The 6,069-nt window shown below is 32.1% G+C and overlaps 1 long non-coding RNA gene across 1 annotated transcript; it reads right to left on the reverse strand.

The window, feature by feature from the left end:
* Positions 1-1,387: 1,387 nt before the first annotated feature.
* On the reverse strand, positions 1,388-2,379 carry LOC147567962 (uncharacterized). The gene is made up of 3 exons (XR_015238542.1): positions 2,274-2,379; positions 2,015-2,089; positions 1,388-1,449 (listed from the first exon to the last, which is right to left on the reverse strand). It is a non-coding gene; the product is annotated as an uncharacterized LOC147567962 (long non-coding RNA).
* Positions 2,380-6,069: the final 3,690 nt, after the last annotated feature.

Raw genomic sequence — 6,069 nt, forward strand, 5'->3', positions numbered from 1 at the left:
GTATTAGTTCAGACGATGTTAATAGTTCCTAGACAAACCACATAATGGTCTTTCGTTATGGGTCGAGTAATTAAGCAAACTACTTCATGAATCTAAAACTCATATTAGTTCAGGATGTTGGGTTGGTGTATGCTGTCACATATTTTAACTAATGAAGGAACAAAATGGTAACTTAAATGAGTTGAAATGGGGCGGGAAACGATCAGAAGCGCATCTAACCCAAAAATACTTAAGATCTATCTTCCTAGTACGTACGAGTGATTCTTCACAATATTCAACGCTCAATCAATTGCGGTAGGTCTGGGCAATTTCCTTGATATGATATCGGCAGAGTGGACAGATGGTCAAGCGTGTGGAGCATGTCGTACAACAACATATATGCCCAAACTTGAAATTTTTTTATTTAGTAAGTTTTAATGTACATAATATATGTTCAAATTTGAAATAAGAACTTGTTTTAAGATATGAACTTATTAAATAAATAAAAGTGTAGGTTTTGTGTGTATCTAATACAACTAATTACTAGTGTTCTAAGTAGGTTTTGTACGTCTCTAAGACTATCATCTAATGTTTTAAGCGGAATCTCAAACATCTATATGTTAACACTAGATTACCAGGATCGATATGCAAGAACTAATCAATAAAGTAGAAGAGTGATAAATACCTTAATCGCATTTTTCCCTCGAACTTTTCCAATCGCGTGTGAAGATCGAGAGCTTCATGTGTAGCTCCTCTACTTGAGACACCGAGTAGGTTAACTTGATCTTCCTTCCTTAATGACTGCTAGGACTTAAGAAGGTTGAGAAAAACCTTTCTTCTTGACTAGATTGATAGAATGGAGCATCTCTCTAACTTCATCTCTCTCCACACTACAAAACAAACGATCTTTAGTTACGGAGAGAGATCGTAGCTGTTACCCAATATTCCGTAGTGAAAGATCTCTTGCTACGACCTTTTTCTCGTAACTAATATTGTCGTCACAAAAGGTGTTGGCTACGAAATATTTGCTACAACTTAATCCGTAACTACTAATTTGAACCTTTTGCTATGGATTTCGGCGTAAGTAAATGTTCAAAAATATTTGACCGTTAACTGTCTCTTTGTTATGGAATTGGTCATAGCAAAAGGTCTTGTATTTCAAAGAAGATTTACTATTGAATGTCCATCAGCTAGCACCTGTTCGCATTCATTAATCATAACCATTTTCAACCTGAATCTGTTCATATAAAACATACAATAACATGTCAATCATCTGTTTCATCCATTCACTCATTAAAAATCCTTCATACAAACGTCAAAGCAAGATATACACCAACTAAAATTTACCAAAATATGAACGTCATATATTGATAACAATCCAAACTAACTAACTTCAACCTATATAAAAGTTCAACGTATTATGTATTAACAAAAAGAATCTCGTACGAGGGTTCACTTCTCCAGCTTTTCCTGTAACAAGAGATAATATTTTATTAAAATTTAATGAGAAACAATGGTAATTCGATAAAATCAAGAATGTAATCACATTTTTCAATCAAATGTAACATTCACGATTCGAAAATGCTAACAAACAATGTACAAAACTATTTATAGAGCCTTGAGTTTGATAGCTTAACCATTCATTACAAGATTCAATGAAAATCTAAAATGTAAGCAACATAACAATAAGTAAATAAATGTGTAAAGTTAAACGGGTAGATACCAAAAACATCCCTTATGAAAGTATACCAGTGCATAATTTGTAAGGGATATATTCATCTTCAGTTACTACGTTAAAACCCAAAATTCACGTGTTTATAACTTTCTAGACTGCAACAAAAAATTAGGCATTCTACAAACTTTAGGTAGATTTTTATAGAGCCTAATGTTTCCTTAAATGACTCCCTACTATTATAGATTCTCTAAAACGGCTGCGCCGTTATCAACCACATCCATTAGATCACATAATATATAGTTTAGTACTGAATCGTACAGAAAATGTAAAATGTGTAAGAAAGTAGACTAGATGACTTACCAACTCATAGTCTCGTAACTTTCTGATATAGTAGTATCATCCTCATCACTGTGCAGAGTTACACGATGAAGTACCCTACAGATAATTAAAGTAGTCACTATTTCTTGATAATTAAAAATGCTTGAAAACAAAATTTTCATAATAATAGCTGAAAGAACAAAGTTGGCACTTCTAATAGTAATTGCAAATGTGAGTAACTGCATTTCTAATTAAAAGACTGCTAAATCAGTTTACTAAATGCATTTGGAAACATATGTACCTGACTAGATAGTCGATATAGATCCTCTTTCATCTGATTCATAGTTGTGTGAAGTTCTCGGGCAAAGTACACCCATCTGGTAAAGACTCTCGTAGTAACTTAAGCATTATGTCAAAAGTCTTTTTACTCCACCCGCCTAGGCATTTGAAATGCCAAATTTGAATAAGAAATGCTAACATTGGTGTCTTCTCACATCCATGGCAGGTGCATCCTGCATCGTTTTTGTTTTCTCTCCGTGGCGATACCATGTTATATAAGTTCCTAGCATCCCTCTATAAACCAAATGGTCATAGATTGTAACTCTATCTTTGAAGTTAAAGTTCTTACAATCTATGCAAGGACATCTTATTTGCCCCTCATTATTAACGTACCCATGCAAAAGCATTATCCAGAAATGCGATGACTCCATCATCATAAGCTCGAGAATTCTTACACATATGAATCCAGCTTTTATCCATTTTCTTAAGAAAAGACTTCAAAAATATTTCATTTGTGATAAGTATCATCTAACTATTAATTTTATATTTAAGTCATAAGTTTTTGTAATTTTAGTTTTATCTATACTGAAAAAGTTTCCGCGTAATCTATAAGTTCCTGTATAAGCTTATGTAATTTTCATGTATATGCATATTAAGATTAAGACCGTGCTTTTGTTTATTTTTTTATCATATGCACCCTTACAAGGGATCAATTTCAATGATTTTAATACTCACTCTTAATTATAATCTTTTCTTTTACCTTTTGCAGTCAAGTTCTTGACGAGTTTAGATAAGACAAATTTGCAGAGAGTGGTGAACTTTCACTCATCGAAGTATTTAGATTTGTAATATTTCTTATTAAGATCTATCTCTCCCTCTCCTTATATATATAGATTATTTAGATATATCAACACAAATATTTAATTCCATGTTTTTAACTCAAATGAAAAAGTTAGTGTTATTTTTTCTAACATTTGTTAATAATAGTATTCGCTTTAATTTTGTTCATTGTCCTAATTAGTATTGAATTTTTTATTTTTAATTCAGTATTTTGTTATCCATTGAAGTTCATCTGTTCTGAATTAAAAACTCAAAAGTTTATTCAACTTAAAAAGTTTGGCTATTATAAAGATCACATATACTATCAATATTAGTATTTTTCTACAAGTCTGTGACAACTAATGTGGAAGCCATTTTTTTATGAAATTTGAAGCAAGTGACTGAACTTATATAACCTTCAATCATAGTCAAATATAGAACTTTGGTTTGGTAAACAAATAGCTATGACATGTTTTTATGTTTCACTCTATCTGGAGAAATTGAATGAAGTGTGGAGACATATATAAATTAACAAGACAAGCCTATTAATATTTGTGTATGTCACTGTGAATTACCCATGAAATATTTTTTTATTGATGAAGCTAGACCCAAAATGATGCACAAATCAAGAACTGCACGAAATAATTATAAATTTAGGACTTGAAAATATCATACAATCTTCAAACCTTGGAGGATATGGTACGTATATTGAAAGCAGGGCAGCCCATCATGAACAAATAGAATATAAGAATACCAGCATAGTGCACTAAACCTTTGTAGTTGCTAATTACATAATGCGTCTGATGAGTTTCGTCGTGCTGGAGGCACATGCTATACCTAGTATATATATATTTACAGGATAATACCTATACGAGTATAGTAAATATATATATATATGTATTCCTATCTTATACAAAATACATACATTAAAACATACATGCAAACAATAGATACAATATAAATAGGTATTGTCGTGTAAATGGAGGATATTATTAAACGGATTATGTTGGGCAATTATTAAACGGGCGGGATGTTGGGTAACACTTCAAAATCTGAGTCTGGCCCGTTTATTTTACCCGGTCTGTCGGGTTGAACCCCTTTTCGGATCTCGGGTATCCATTTCCCCTCTCTATATATACTCATAATCTCTTCTAGCATTTATTAAGATTGAAAGTTCAATTAAATAAGAGAAATATTTGTTAAGTAATTTCAATAATGTTGGTTGTTGAAGGATATATTTCTCTTCGTACATAATAAAGAGAACCAAATCTCAATAAACTATTTATTGGAGAGAAAAAAATATGAAGAATGAAAAAAGACAAAGGTGCTAATGGTGGCTCAAATCCTGTTAGGGAGACAAAACTTGTAAAACTAGAGTTTCTGAAGAACCTAGTTTGAATAAATCAAAGTAGAAGTGGAAAAACATCAGAAGATAAAAAACTTCCATTTGATGAGGATGATAAAGATTACGATGAACTAATATCTTTAAGACATTGTCTAAATCCCAAAACCAGGAACATAAGGAAGTCATTATTATTAGCTTTGGATAAGAAGAAGAAGAACTAGAAGTAAAAAAAAAATCAAAGACAGAAGAAGAAGAAAAAGCAGAGCAAGAAGAAGAAGATGATGAAATGGATTGGACTAACTCCAGTTCTGAACCCTCTAATAGTGATTGTGAAGATTTTAACCCCACTTTTACTGAAATTGGGGATGAAAATGGAAATGATGATGATGATGATTATGATGATGATGATTATGATGATGATGATTATGATGATGATGAGGATGATGATTATAATGATGACGAGGATGATGAGGATCATGATGCTGATGAGGATGGTGATCATCATGATGATGAGGATGATGATTATGATGATGATGATGGTGATGATGATTATGATGATGAACTAATATTTCTAATACATTATCCAAATCCCAAAACCAAGGAACATAGGGAAGTCATTACTATTCGCTCTAGAGAAGAAGGAGAAGAAGATTTAAAAGTAAAAGAAGAAGAAAAATCAGAGCAAGAAGAAGAAAATGCAGAGAAAAAACAAGAGGATGAAACAGATTGGACTAGCTCAAGTTCTGAACTCTCTAGTAGTGATGATGAAGATTTTGACCCTACTTTTACTGAAATTGGTGATGGAAATGGAAATGATTTTAATGGTGATAGAGAAGATTTTGTTGTAGCAGAAGATGAGAAGAAGGAGAAAAGATTAAATAGAAGAGTAATTTATAGTTCTAATTCTCGAGAAGTTCAGTTGTTCCAGCAAAGAGGGATATAAGAGCAGGTGGAAAAAGAAATAGAGATGGGAATAATTTTACTGGTAGCAGTAGAAAATAAAAGTTTGTTGTTGTAGAGAAGGTGGAAACGAAATAAATAAAACCAGCAAAAAGATTAAACAAATGAGTAGTTTATGATTCTGAATCTTTTGATATACCAGTTTTCAAGCCAAGAGGAATATACCAAAGGGGGAAAGAGAGCTAAGAAATTCAGCTCAAGCTTCTAAAAAAATCCCTATTTTTAAAGCTTTTGTGAAGTCGGTTCCTTCAGATCTCCCGCGGTAAGTTTACAATTAACTCTGGACATATTTCGACTTATTCGTTTGAATTTTAGTATGCACGCTTGTTAATTTAATATTAATGCTTCACTTATAATGCTTGAGATACATTTAGTCTATTGAGTTATGTGGGATTTTGCTTGAAATAAACTTGTTTGATTTCTTAAGTAACATGACAACGAGTTATTCTATGTTCCCCGATATATCTATATAATAAAACACAAAGTTTTGTACTGCCTGGGACAAACCAAAAGATAAATCTAACCGTTCGTTACGTTTTTGATAGCATCCTCACCCTTTGATCAATTACCTACCGTAAAAATCACAAATTTATTCACCCACTCGAGGAAAGAAAGAAAATAAAACCCAATCTCCATGTACTTCTATCTTCTGAAACTGATATATACTCGGTTATTATCTAGCCAAACTGTTTTG

The sequence above is a fragment of the Eschscholzia californica genome, unplaced genomic scaffold (assembly GCF_041429995.1).
Source record: "Eschscholzia californica isolate CP2 unplaced genomic scaffold, dmEscCali1.0.p SCAF_1, whole genome shotgun sequence".
Taxonomy (NCBI): domain Eukaryota; kingdom Viridiplantae; phylum Streptophyta; class Magnoliopsida; order Ranunculales; family Papaveraceae; genus Eschscholzia; species Eschscholzia californica.